Here is a 14967-nt window from a genome sequence, read left to right as displayed (position 1 = left end):
CAAAACATAATTTACTAAAACAAGACATTTTTATGTATTCAACAGATCATATCATTCCAACCACAGTTACACTCATAGACGTGTCTACTCACCACACACTCTTTCACTTTTTCAACTTACAGCAAGTCAATGTACATAATATACTTAAAGAGCATAAATTTCGATCAATAGAATACTCCAGCCATGATTTTACAATTCCATACGATGACATGTCTCATACGCGAACAGAGCCCATCGACTCCTGTTCGGGGAATCGATCACCCTGGATTCCAGACCACCAAAAGAATTCACAAAAGAGACAGTCCAGAGACTGCCCTGGGATCATCAGACAGGCACACCACGGACCCTCGTACAGACTATCCCCCAGTCCTGTGCTGGGTGGGCCAGGCATTATGGGTGCCACCCCAGACCCTGCGCTTACCCAGTTGCTCCTGGGGGCTTTTCCGAAGAGAATCCGTCCGAGTGAGCACCCAACGTGCAACACTAAGGGGTCCGACGTTGTCCCAACTAATCACCAAACAAGTCTGTGGGACATCTGCCCGTGCAGTCACACCTCTGCCACGTCAGACCCCCAGATTCCCTTGTGGTTCACTAACCACTATTCCAAACGCAGTTAACTGTCCTTTCTGGCCACTTCTTAAAAAGTGCCCATTCCATATACAATACACTTCACTCACCTGGTGCACTCAGGTCTGATTGAGCGTCCTCCACCGCCAACATCTTTTATAGACAAACACGGTCTGCTGTTCCCGGGTTAAGCCCGAAGGTCTCCGGCGAAGGGTTATTTAGCAGCTGGGAAGGTCACTGGGTCAAAGAGTGGAATTTTCCTTTTCTACCACAAGCTGGTTTCTCAATTGGGATCCTTTTTCAGTCCACCCCCTCGACCAGAACCCCTCCCCGTCCCTCTTCTCCTGTTTACAGGAGGGGACAACCCTATTGCTGAGTCCCGGCTGAATTGCCAACTGAAATACTACAAAAAATATACCATAGAGCTGTACTTACCAGTAGCCCATATACCTTATTTACCATACATATATCAGTCGGCAATGGAAAAGGTTCAATGGTTTCTTTTGCAAAGCGCCCTATATAGGGGAGCCTTCCTCTCGCCACAGCTCTCAAAGGTGTGCAGACGAGACTGCTGGATCAAATTCAAGAGAGTGCATATATACTTACGGCATACCTCACTGAAACCCCGTAGATGGAAAAGTACCAGCAACTGTGAAACCAACAGGAAGACTCATATAAGGCACAATAGATTAGTTCGAAACTTAGCTCAAGCTATTCCGGGGGTAGTTCAGTAAAGGTGCCTCCCTTTGGTTCTGGTGCATGGGAGTACAGGCATGGTGCCTGAAAGAATGTGCTCATCCTGAAAGAAAGACTGATGTGACCTTGAGTTTCCTAAGTTAGAATCAATGCTTTGTTCATAGCCCGGGCCCCCCTTTCAGACTCTCCGCTTAGCAGTATGTCACGTGTTTTCCTTACTAACGAAAGAGGCCCAGGGAAATGAAATCAGGAAGCTGTTTGTTCGGTTAAGGCCTAAGTTTTGTTATACATGGGTCGAGTGTATTTACAAGAGGTTTCTATCAAAGTAGCAAATATATATTGGATACATTATGACAACATTATATAGTATCAATTTTATATTTCTTCACCACCTACACACTTGTCTTTCACACCTTCATTACCCCAGTCAGTATCCATACACTCCAGCAAACACCTTGTCACTCCCCTTGCACTCCTCCAGTAACACATTCACCACCATGTACTAATCAATTCACTGCGCCAAAACAACCAGTTACAAATTCACCCAGGCACTCTCCTTGCAGTTCTCTAATCAATCAGTCAGTACCCAAGTAGTCATGCAGTGACCCAGGCCTTCACACATGCACTGCTACAAACCCTTGTCCGCTACTCATGCAGTCCTCTAACCACCTACACACTTCTCTTTCACACCTTCAATTACTGAGGTAGTACCCATACACTCCATGAGAAAACACTGTCACTACCCATGCATTCCTCCAGTCAGCCATTCAGCACCATGTACTAATCAAAACACTGCACCAAAACCCAAACACATATAAATTCACCCAGACACTCTCCTTGCAGTAGTCTAATCATTCAGCCACTACCCAAGTACTCACGCAATGACCCTGGTCTTAACACATGCACTGCTTCAAACCCCAGTCAACTATGCATGCAGTCCTCTAACCACCTACACACTTGTCTTTCCCACCTTCAATTCCTCAGCCAGTATGCAAACACCTTGTTACTCCCATGCACGCCTCCAAATGCCATCCAGCACCATGTACTAATCCATTCACTGCGTCAAAACCCAACACTTATACATTCACCTAGGCACTCTCCTTGCAGCTCTCTAATCATTCAGTCAGTACCCAAGTAGTCATGCAGTGACCCAGACATTAACACATGCACTGCTACAAACCCTTGTCCATTACGCATGCTGTTCTCTAATCACCTACACACTTGTCTTTCACACCTTCAATTCCCCAAGCAGTATCTATACACTCCAGCAAACACCCTGTTACTCCCCTTGCTCTCCTACAGTGACCCATTCAGCACCATGTACTAATGTATTCACTGTGCCAAAACCCAATCAATTATAAGTTCACACAGGCACTCTCCTTGCAATACTCTAATCATTCAGTCAGTACCCAAATACTCATGCAGTGACCCAGGCCTTAACACATGCACTGCTACAAACCCCTGTACACTATGCATGCAGTACTCTATTCACCTATACACTTTGTCTTTCACACCTTTAATTACTGAGGTAGTACCCATACACTACAGCAAATACCCTGTCACTCCCCAAATCAGTCATCCCGCACCATGTACTAATCCAAACACTGCGACAAAACCCAAATACTTATAATTCACCCTGGCACTCTTCTTGCAGTACTCTAATCATTAATTCAGTATCCAAGTACTCAATCAGTGACCCAGGCTTTAACACATGCACTGCTACAAAGACCCTGTCCATTTTGTATGCAGTACTCTAACCACTTACACACTTGTCTTTCACACCTTCAGTACCCCAGTCGGTAACCATACACACCAGCAAACACCTTGTCACTCCCCTTGCACTCCTCCAGTAACACATTCAGCACCATGTACTAATCAATTCACTGCGCCAAATTCACCCAGGCACTCTCCTTGCAGTACTCTAATCATGCAGGCATTACCCTGGAACTCATGCAGTGACCCAGGCCTTAGCACATTCACTGCTACAAACCCCTGTCCACTACGCATGCAGTCCTCTAGCCACCTACACACTTTTCTTTCACACCTTCAATTACCCAGGCGATATCTGGTTGGGTGAGGCAATTAGGAGGGATTCAGTTTTTTAAGTATTAGTTTGAGGTCATTGGATGCAAGCCAATTTTTCGTTCTCTGAAGGGTTGTGTTGAGGAAACTGATGTCTTCTGGAGCCTAGACCTTTAAGTATAGATGAGTATCATTAACGTACATGTGATAGTGGATTTCGGATGAACACACAAATGAAAAGGCTGAAAAGAGTGGGTGAAAGTGAGAAACCGCGTGGGACCCCTAGTGCATCCGGCATGGTCTGCGATAGTGAGTGAGTAACTTTGAATCTTTGAGTCCTGTTATGGACATAGGAGGTGAGTTAAGGACTGATCCTGATAACCCCATACATTGTTCCAAAATGTCTAGTAGGTTATCATGCTTAACTGTATCAAATGCCGATGAAAAGTCTAGGATGATTAAAAGAATGGATTGGTTCTAATCCAGCATTTCCAGGGCTTCGTCCACTATGTATGTCATGGCCAATTTAGGGCTGTGCCCTGGACCGAACCAGATTGAAATTGGTCTAATAAGCAAAATTGATTAATGTGGTTACAGAGTTGGATACGAACACATTTTTTAAGGTGGTTCGCCAGGGTAGAAAAATTGGAGATAGATCTGAAGTTGTTTAAGTCAGTTTTATCCGCTTTTGTTTTTTTGTAGGATGGGGGAACCCTGACCGTGCTTTTGGCAGTTGTGGATAGTGTCTTGAAGGAGGGAGGCATGGACAATCTTTGTCCAAAGTGGGAGTATTGCAGGTCTTGAAGTGGTTTGAGGGTTTGACCATTGTTAGAATATTATAAATGGTACTTTCCTCAATGTTTTTGAAAGAGTTCCATGAGGCAATATTTTTGGGGAAGTGCTCTGGGGGACACAAAGGAACAGTAGAACAGTAGGCGGACAGGATGGTTTGAGGTGGGCGAGGAGGTTGTTCCACAGTAATCTGCAGATCATTTTTCAAGCTCCCTGTCCTTGAAGTTTGGTAGTGGATTAGATCCAGCAATGGGCAAAATAGGTGCGCAGTTCAATTGATTTTTTATTTGTTTCAAAGGTTTTTGGGTCAGTTGTTAGCTTGATCCAGCTGGTTTCTGAAACAATTTGTTTTCAAAGTTCTGATGCTTGTGCAGTATCTGTTCCTCAGTGATCTCAAGTGCTTGAGGTGTTTAAGGGACGGACTTGATCTCCACTGACATTCAACTAGCATTAAGTTGCATCTTTCTGTATTGACGCTTCCATTAAACTAAGGTTTGGAATTTTTTGCGGACACTCTTTTTAGTTGTAGTAGAGTGACTGTGTCAGGAACAATCAACATTGAGCTAGTGTAGTGATTTTTAAGATCAAGGACATCTGATATCTCTCCAGGAGGAGGCAGGACATTGTTGCTAAGAGGTCAGTTCATTACTGTGCTTTTGTGCATGCTCCTTTTCCAGAATCTGGGTTGTGTTAGTTGGGTTGTGTTGGTTATCACAGCTTCCCTAATGAAGAATGTGATGCGATGGTAATCAGTGGGGGGGATAGATTCTAACTTAATTGAGTTGGGATTCCCGGTGATAAGATATAAGGTCAATCCTTTTGTTGAATGTGGGATTGTCACAAACTAGGGTCAGGTTAAGGTCAGCAAGAAAGGTATTAAAAGGTTTTTAAACTGGGAACTGCAAAATCTTTCAGAACGTTCCAGTGGAGGTTGAAGTCTCCTAGGAAGATTTGCGTACAATGTTGACCAGCATTTGTTGCCGAAGGAAGTGACCTGCTTAGGGCCACCCAGGTCACTGCAGACCACCTCTCAGCCTTCCATATCAAATGAAGAGTCAGTGAGACAATGAAGAATATACACCAAACATTGTTCATTTATATACGCTTAGAGCAAGGTTCCGTCTGCACAGTTTCATAAGAGTCTATATAGAGAATTGGAAAATTGTAAGCATGAAGATACATTTTGTACATTGCATGGTTAGCTAAAAACACGCCCACCGTGGAACTTTCCAAACAGATGTGGCCGGATGGCAAAAAACAAAGAAAAGGTTTCTACTCTCATATCTTACCCTGTCTGGGATACGCTCAAGGCCATTCTGGCTTGTGGTACGATCTGACTGCCAGACAAGTGGGAGAGATTTCTTATTGCGGGGAAACTATGCACTAACGCAAGCAGTTCTTCATTACAGAAACAAAACTCAGCAAAGGGGATTTCTCGGAACAGAGAAGGATTCGTTTCAAACACCACGCATAATAGAGCCTGAAAAAAAAATGGTATCGCGAATGCTAACTGATACATGACATTATTAAAGCATCAAAAAGCATATTTTAACATTTCAATGGTTTCCATGATTTGTTCTATGAAACTCAGATTGTCTCCTGGAGGGTGGTAAATTGTGTGCAGTTTGCATATAGGTATTTTTTGTTGCAAGGGATGTTGAGGCAAAGGTATTCACAGGTGGATAGAACGGGATTTGTGTGTTTAACTGGCAGGTTGATGTTGTGTATGCAGGCTATGCCTCCACCTGGTCTACTGGGTCTATCCAATTTAGTAATGCTGTGGTTAGGAGGGATTAGTATGTCAAGGATAGGAGCAGATGAGTCATTTAGCCATGTTTCAGTCAGGATTAGCAGGTCATAATGTGTCTATAAAAATAAAATAAATTCTTAATTGGCAAGTATGAAAAGTAATACAAATAGATATTACAAAATGGCCGCCAATTAATTCATGAATATGTGAGCAAATGAATTGATTGTTTATGTTCATGCTTAAGCTGAGGAATGCTGCTCAATACATATATATATACAACAGTGCCATATTAAATGATCAGTGGCTGGAGTGGGCTCACCCCTTGAAATTTGAAGTGTGCTGTGGTTTTGGGCCTGTGGGTAGTTAGAGCTAGGACCATGTTTCCATTGGAAAAGCATTTTTGTCTTACCTATGTCTTTGGTGCCATATTGCAAATCTTCACAACTTTTTCCAAAGAAAGTGCCCTGGTGATTCTTGTTGTGCATGAAAAGTTTTGAGGCGCTCTGAGGGCTGAGAAATACGGTGGGTCAAATAAGTTTTTCTCATGTTAATTTCCATAGAGATTTTAGGCATGACTACAGCCGAACCACTGAGCGGAATTGCACCAAATTTGGCAAAATGGTAGCTCTTGGTCCAGAAAGAACCCTTTTGTCATTTGGTGTAAATCTGTCTGGTAGTTTTTTGCTTATTAAAACAAACCAAGTTAGGATAGATAGGGACGCAGATCCTCCGAGGATTCACCTGCCCACATGCTGAAATTTGGTTAGCTGGCAGCTCTTCAACCAGGATGTTTTGGCAGCCATCTTGGGACTTGACTTCAGCTGAGTCCCTCAAACATTGTTTCAAATAAAAGAAAAGGGGGCAGGTTAGGACTATCCTGACCCCTTAGCTCTGGTCATTGGGTCCCAGAGGGACCTCACCAGGGCAAAAAATATTTTTTAAACATTTTTAGCTGGGGAAATGCGACGGAGCCACAAGTCCACGGCAAATATGAAACAAATACACTTGTTTTGAACCACTGAGTGGGCCAGGTCCAGGTGCCAACTTTTTTTTTTTTAAAGACGGGGATGCACGGGCCTAAGGCTTATTGAGCCCTGGGTAACACCAGCCCCCTGGGCTTTATTTGTACAAATTTTCCATGGGGGATGTTATCCCAAGGCCTGGAGTCAACCCAGGGAGGGGGGCAGCATGGCCGCTGCCCCTATTCAATGAAAGCAGGGCCTGGGGCCGAATCGGCTCAAGGTAGGCGTGGGCGGAAAATCCGTTCCGCTCGCGGATTTTGCGGATTTTCGGGAAATCCGCAATCCGCGAGATTTGCGAATTTCCCGCAAAATCCGCAAATCCGCGAGCAGCGGATTTTGCTCGCACTGCTCGCACTGTTCGCGTGAGTTCGCGCCCCGCGAATAAGTGCAAAATTGCAGAAATACGATCTTAGCAAAACTGAAAGTAACTACTTACCAGGTTCAAAAGTTCAGGCTCATCATTAGTAGCCATTTCCTGGAGTGCTTCCTGAGGGGCCCCTCCAGAGTTCAGTTGCCAGTTGAAACTAGTATGTGACCCTGCTCTGAACCTCAGAATAGTTACACATATGCCACAAAGGTCCTGAATTACAGCTAAGGGAGACAAGCAGGAGCCAGGCTGGAAGTTAAAATCCATTAATCAGCCCCTAATTCATTATTGTCAGTTGGGGCAGGGCAGGTGTTGTAACTAATTTTGCAACAATGAAAGCACTTAGCAAGTGCAAAAGATCACTAATCAGGGCGCACTAAGGAAGCAGGTGCCAGCTAAAAAAATATTCTGTGACACATGAATCAGCCCCAAATTAATTCAGGTCACTTGAGGCAGGGAAGGTGTGCTTTGCTTTGCCGAAAATAATGTACACTGGACAACCAGAGGGTGTGGTGATGAAACAGAGGGTGGCATGGGTGGGCCAGAGGGTGGCATGAGTAGTCAGAGAGTGGCAGTGGTGACAGAGAGTGGCAGTGATGAAGAAGAGTGTCCCAAACAGGCTGGACACGTAGAAACAAAGAGTTCGCGAAACTTGCGACCCGACAGGTAAGTTCGCAATTTGCGAAAGTGTACAAAACCCTCGCGAACTGGCAGAAACACGGGCGAACACAAAAAAAAAAAAAATCCGCAAATTCGCGGGAATTCGCGGATTTTGCGGATTGCGAATCCGCAAATCCGCAAAATTCGCGAACGCGAGATCCGCAAAATTCGCTCATGCTTAGCTCAAGGAGGAGCATCACATGGGTCCCAAATACCTATTATTTTAAGGCCAAGCTCAGGGGTGGGGTTCCTAGGGACCCAGGGAGCGGAGCTGCACTGCCCCCTCCACTGTGTAGAGGAGGAAAGAGAAACATGCAGAAAAGGCAAACGGAAGGACAGAAAAAAGAGCAGAAAGGGTAAAACAGAGGGTATTAAAAAGAGAAAAACAGAAAGATAAAGCAGAGGGAAGAAAAATGAGCAGGAACTGCAAAACAGAGCAGAAGAGGGCAAAACAGGGGGCAGATTGAGCAGAAAATGCAAAACAGACGCACAAAAATTAGCAGGAAAGGTAAAACAGAGGGTATTAAACAAGCAGAAAAGGCAATACAAATCAGGGCCAAACAGAGAGCACTCAGATATTCACACACGCACACTCACAGACACACTCAGAGAATCACAGTCTCACTCACAGATCCACTGAGACACTCATAAACTCACTCACAGACCCACTCAGAGACAAACACCCACTCAGAGATCCATTCAGGACTTATACATCCACTCACAGGCCCACTAAGAGAATCATGTACCCACTCACAGATTCACCCAGACACTCACGCACCAACTCACAGATCCAGTCAAGCTCATGCTCCCACTTACAGACCCACTGAGAGACTCATGTCCTAATTCTCAGAACCAGTTCAGCAATAGCCTCATATCATGGAAAGTATATAGTGTGACATAGTATGTGCTGAAAACTTAATTAATGCCTTTTTGTGAGGTTTTATGTGTTCCCTCCCAGTCTCCAAGCAGTGAGGCGTGACCAACCAGGCCAGTAACTTCCCTATTTTGTCAAGCTCTGTGTTGGTGCAGGCCATATGTGCTGTCCAATCTAGACATCACATAATACGCTCCAAAAGTGTGGCATGGAGTTCTCTCGCTCACCAGGTTGTTCTGAAGCTCAATGTCAGTTTTTAGCCCAAGTTTCCATCTCCCCAAGGTCTTCCCTATTTGTCAGAGGTGGGTAAGGTGGGTAATGAAGCACAGTGTGACTGTTGCCAACTAACATTGCTGTGGTGATGTGTGTCTAAACAAAAGGGAAACGTGTAAGTACCCACCTGTACAATTGTACTTGCCTGCATACACCATAGAGGAGTTGTCCAGGCATTGGTGCCGACATACATACTGTTGCATATTTTGCATACTTATGTTCTTTATATAAAATTATGTTACTCTTTCTTTAATGTTTTATTTCTTGTTTCTCCTTAAAACTCAATCTGTAATCTGTTACCATGGTTAGTTAGGTTCTATGTTCCATGGAACAGATTTTTTTACTGCTCTTGAAGATGTTAGCTGCTATACTGTGCTCTCTTACAAAATCTACTATTTTTATAATAAATCCTTTCTTGGATTCTTACAAAATTGGTGACGAAGTATCCGGTCTGCTACTCTTCATCCTGAGCACAGGAGCGACCACTTTGTTGAACAAATGTTTTTTATTTCTTCTTTCTGAAGACTTTCTACCACTATCTTTTATGGACTTCTACCATCCATATGAATCTTCGTTGAGAACATCATAATCATTATTTGATTTAATTTTTTCCTCGTTTTTGAATCTTCTTGCCGCAATTTTGCTAGTTTTTTTTAGATGTTGACTTGTACTATTGCCAAATTTACATCTCTCTGAGAATTGCGCCTACATTGATATGACATTTTCCTCTTCTACTCATCGTGGTGCTTTCTAAAGGTAAATCCTATCATTATTATTTATCAAGATTACCGCAAACAGCCCCGTTAACGGGTCCCGCGCGCTCTGATTACCTTCAAGCCAAGAGCGTGCGTGCGATCCTCTCAAGCGCTTCCCTGGAACCTTGTTTCCTGTCACGCTCTAGCCCCGTCAGAGACGTTCTGCTTCACGTTCATTCCTCCTCATTGACTCGCTGGCCTCACGTTATGCTCCTTGTCATCGTGTGCACGTGGCAGCCATTTTTGGTTACCTTGACAACATATGCAGCATCGGCAGTTTTCACGCTCTTTTAGCGTTTCATAGAGAACTTAGTTACAAGAATAATATCGGGGCTCACGAGCGCTGACCAATGATAAAACAGACTTCATTCGAAGAGTATTTTACCAGCATTATAGGTTTTTGCTATTTTATATTGGACAATTTTACTTATTAGTAATAACTTTATTTCGATACAGTACGTATCATAAAAGCAGTACAACATCAAATAAAAACAATACAGAATATACAGTATAATGCTTTAAGATTCAAGGGATAAAAGCGTTAAAAACAAGTGTGCAGATAATAATAACCTTTTCCATATATACACCAGCATGAAATTTAGTTTTATCAAGGGACACTTACTGGAGCAGCAACAACCTTGAAGTTCTTAAGCGCCAAGCCCAACCTAAGAATTTCGCCATGCAACATGCAAAAAACGGGCGTGCATCTGAGCGTAATATGCGTAGGGCTTCAACATGTGACCTTGTTCCCAAAGTCTTACACAGGGGCTTCAGCCATTTCGATCTTGGCGCTGCATAAATTCCACACTCAAACAAAAAATGGGCGACAGATTCGACCTTTGTATCACAAAACGGGCAATAAGGGAGCGTTTGATGCGGAGGGTTCCAAGAGGAAGTGAATAGTCCTAAAGGGAGCACACCCACCCTAAACTTAAAATACAGCGATCTGTCTCCAGAGTTATGAATTTGGTCCAGATAGGGTTCCCTATAAGGTAACTCCTTAACTAGCAAGAACTGGACGACAGATTTACAATGGTTGGGGTTAGTCATTCGCTTATTATCTACCCAGAGCCAATACACCTTCTTAAGTAACTGTTTGGGGGGTGCGGTTTTGTTGACCCAGGCATCTCCCAAACCCAGCTCGTAGAGCAGAAGTTTGACTTCCCTCAACCAGGGTACCTTATTACAGCCTGGGAGCGACAAAAGATCTCTTAGGGCATCCGCATAGCTACAGAGTTCAGGGACATTCCATATCCGAGACCAGAGTAGCAAGGGACGCAATTTTGCTTGCTCACAAATTGGGCGTGTGCCTGTATCTAACAAGAGAGGGATTGTGGGGGTACTGTGAGGTAGCCTCATCAGATCTTTATGAAAGTTGTTTTCGAGATGGGCCAGGGTATCAACTCTCTGTAAACCCCACAGTTCAGCCCCATACAGGGCTGCGCTCACAACCCTAGCTCTATAGATATCAATCAGTGCCCCTATTGGTTTTAAAGATGAGGCTCGCTGCTCTTTAAGCAAGGCTCCAGTAGCCCTTTTGTGAGTCAGAAATACCTTCTGGTGGTGAGCTTTCCAGGTCATGGTATCGCTGAGGCGTATTCCTAAATAGTCGAAATCTTTGACTCTTTCCAGAGGGATAGAGTCTAAGACAGGAGGAATAACGGATTTCTTGGGGGGGTTGAGGACAAGGAATTTTGTCTTACCTATGTTTATTGCAAGTCCCTTGGAGTCGCAGAAGGATTTGAAGGAAGTGAGCAATTTCTGGATGCCCGCTGGAGATTTAGATATCAGAAGGGTGTCGTCCGCAAACAGGAGCGTGGGCACTTTTATGCCCGCCAGGGTAGGTGCATCTGCAGGATGTTGTAGCAGGTGCTCCACCACTCCATTGACATAAAGAGAGAACAGAGTGGGGGCGAGCACACATCCCTGGCGGACGCCCCTGTCTACTGGGATTCGAGATGTTTTTTCTCCCTGGACACCCCATCTGATCTGGGCGAAATTGTCCTCATGGAATTTCCTGAGCAGGGACAGCAAGTAGGGGGGTAGGCCTAGACCATCGAGGACGTTCCAAAGTAGTGCCCGTGGGACCAGGTCGAAGGCAGTACGCAAGTCAATGAAGACTAAATACAAACTGCCCCCTCCCAGCACCACTACTTTCCAGTAAAGCATTAGGAGACGGAATGTCTGCTCGATGGTGCCTGTCCCTGATCTGAATCCTGCCTGAAAGTCAGACAGGATCTTTTCCTCGTCGATCCACTGCAAAATCCTGCCCAGTACCACTTTTCCTGCCACCTTTTGGGTTGAATCCAGCAAACTGATGGGACGATAGTTGGCTGGATCATCCCTGCTGCCTTTCTTAAAGATTGGCACCACTTCAGCGCCTTTCCAAGAGACCGGAAAGGAGCCTCCCAGTAGAACCTCATTTAAGAGTGTGGCAATTAATCTACCCCATACTGCTGGGTGGGACTTCAGCAGATCACCAGGAATCCCGTCCGGGCCTTACTTATTATGATTTAGTTATTCTCCTTATTTATTCATTTTTATATTAGGAATACACTTTTTTATTGTGGCAAGTTACAGTGTTCTACTCAATGCATTAAATGAACAATTTTTTTCACATTGTATATGCAAAAATGCAGTTTCATCCACCGTCTAAGGGGCATATTATCAACAACTAGCGATAATTTTTGTCTCTAACTTGTTTAGAGACAAAAATTATCGCCGCACATCGGCGATTTTTATCGCAGATAAACCTTGCTATTAGCAAGGTTTATCGCAAATGCGATAAAAAACGGCCGCAATGCATGAATATCGCTGAAAAGTCAGCGATATTCATGCATTATCGAGCAAATGCTCTTAGCCATGTTATCCACCTCCCATTGGATAACATGGCTAAGAACTGCTCAGGGCAGGTGTTAGCTTTTGGAGATATTCGCGCTTAGCGCGAATATCTCCAAAAGTTGGTAATAGGAGATAGCGATGTTAGGGACTGTTTCCAGTCGCTAACACCTTGGCACGCCCACTTTGCATCTCATTAGTGATAAATATCACTGACATGCAAAGCGGGGCCCAAGATGGTTGCTATCTCCTTTTAGCTGTCACTAACTGGTGTTAGCGACAGCTTGGTAATAGGGAGATAATTTTATCTCCGCTTTCTTGGCTTTTAAAGCCAAAAAAGCGGAGATAAACCCCCTTGATAATATGCCCCTAAATTTCTCCAAGCTATAGGTGAACCTCCCATACCTTGGAACAGATGGAAGGATTCATTTTTAACATTTTTAAAAGCTATTGATGGAGATAGATTTTCTGAAAAAGGAAGAACATTTTGTTACACTCTTTAGGTTCTGAAGGGCAAGTTGTCTTCAGAACACTTCCTCAATTTGATAGCAGTGGTGATAGAAATCTGTTTGAGATGCCATAATACACCTGGAAGCTGGATTCAAACCTACGTCTAGCATAGCTTTGAACAGATACAAATGTTATACTAGAGCTCAAGAGGAATCTGAATCTTTTGATGATTTTCTTACAGCGTTACGTTATCTTTCAATCAATTGTAACTTTGGCCCGATTACTGATGAAATGATTAGGGACCAAAATATTGTTCATACTAAAAGCAAAAAAATCTAAGAACAACTATGGATCATGGGTGAGCCAGATCTCAAAAATGTTATTATTACTGCAAAAGCAATGGAACAATCACACAAATTGATGAAATCCCTTGACAATAAGTCAAAAGAAAAATCTAATGATGTATGTGCTGTTAAATCTGACTCAAACATCAAGTCCTCAAATGCTTCTGGCTTATATCAGAATTCTTCTGCCTCTCAACGCACATTTAGAAAGTCTAATAAGGATTTTTACTGTTTTAGGTGTGGTAACACTAGTCATGCTGCTTCTTTTCCAAGATGTCCTGCTTTGGGCAGAGAATGTAAAAAAAGTGGTAAGCGTGGACATTTTGCCAATGTGTGTAAGAATGTTTTCACTGGTAACACAGGTCCTAGCAACACTAGCAAGGGAAGAATTTCATGTTTAAATGATGATGATGCTTTCAGAAATGAAGAGTTTGAAAGAGGTATTGTAGTATCTATTACTTTACTGCGGAGAACAAGGAACATCTTACAATTCTCTGAAACAACCGGATTGCTATGTACAAGTTTTGGGGGTTTCGCTTAGACTTATGGCAGATTCAGGGTCACTTTGGACCATAGTTACTAAGGAGTATTTTTGTGATGTGGTCATAGATATTATTACTTTGCATGATCTCAAAAAATCTGACATCATTGCCAATGCTTTTGATTGTTCCGTCATTGACATGGAGGGTTATTTTGGAGTAGATATGCATTTTAAAGGACATGTTGCGTTTTTGAAACTATATTTTTTCTGTTAAGAGAGTGAATGTACTTGGTTGGAAGGATCAATGGAGCCTAGGTATTATGCTCAATCCAAGAAACTCTGATCCTGTGATGCTCATCTCCGATAAGTGTAAAAAATCTGATGTTATCAGAGGAGTGATTTATGTTAGTGATATGGCTCATAAAAATATTGAGTCATTTCCCAAAGTTTTTTCTAAATATTTAGGTAAGCTTAATAACTTTCAACATCAGAATAAACTTAAGAAGGGATCTATTCCTGTTAAACAAAAATTGAGAAATGTACCAATCAATATTAGAAAGGATCTCAAACTTTTACTACAAAAACCTATTGAGGAGGACATCATTGAAGAGATCAAATCTGCTGAATGGGTTTCACCCATTGTTTTAGCTCGCAAGTCAGACCAAGGTTTAAGGTTGTGTGTGGACTTGAGTGTGTTAAATGCAATCTAATTTTAGACTGTCACCCTCTAACTAGGATTAGTGAGATTGTATGTATGCTGGAGGAAGAAAAAGTTTTTACCACATTCGACCTGCGGTCGGCATACCATCAAATTGTGCTGACTGAAAATTCTAGGCATTTAACTGCTTTTCTTATGCCAGAAGGGTTGTTTCAATACAAAAGAATTCTGTTTGGGCGAGCCTCCGCGGCATCACTTTTTCAACGTGCCATGCACCATATTTTTAAAGATCTTGAGAGCTACTTCAAGTGTTTTCAAGATGATATTCTTGTTTTCTCCTCGAATAATAATTCTCACAAAAAACATGTGATGGAGTTTTGCAAACATTTGGAGTTGCATGGTCTTACCCTCAAAGATA

The sequence above is a fragment of the Lissotriton vulgaris genome, chromosome 2_1, assembly GCF_964263255.1.
Source record: "Lissotriton vulgaris chromosome 2_1, aLisVul1.2, whole genome shotgun sequence".
In the NCBI taxonomy this organism is placed as follows: domain Eukaryota; kingdom Metazoa; phylum Chordata; class Amphibia; order Caudata; family Salamandridae; genus Lissotriton; species Lissotriton vulgaris.
The sequence above is the reverse complement of the archived record's forward strand: the minus strand, read 5'-3'. Positions refer to the sequence as shown.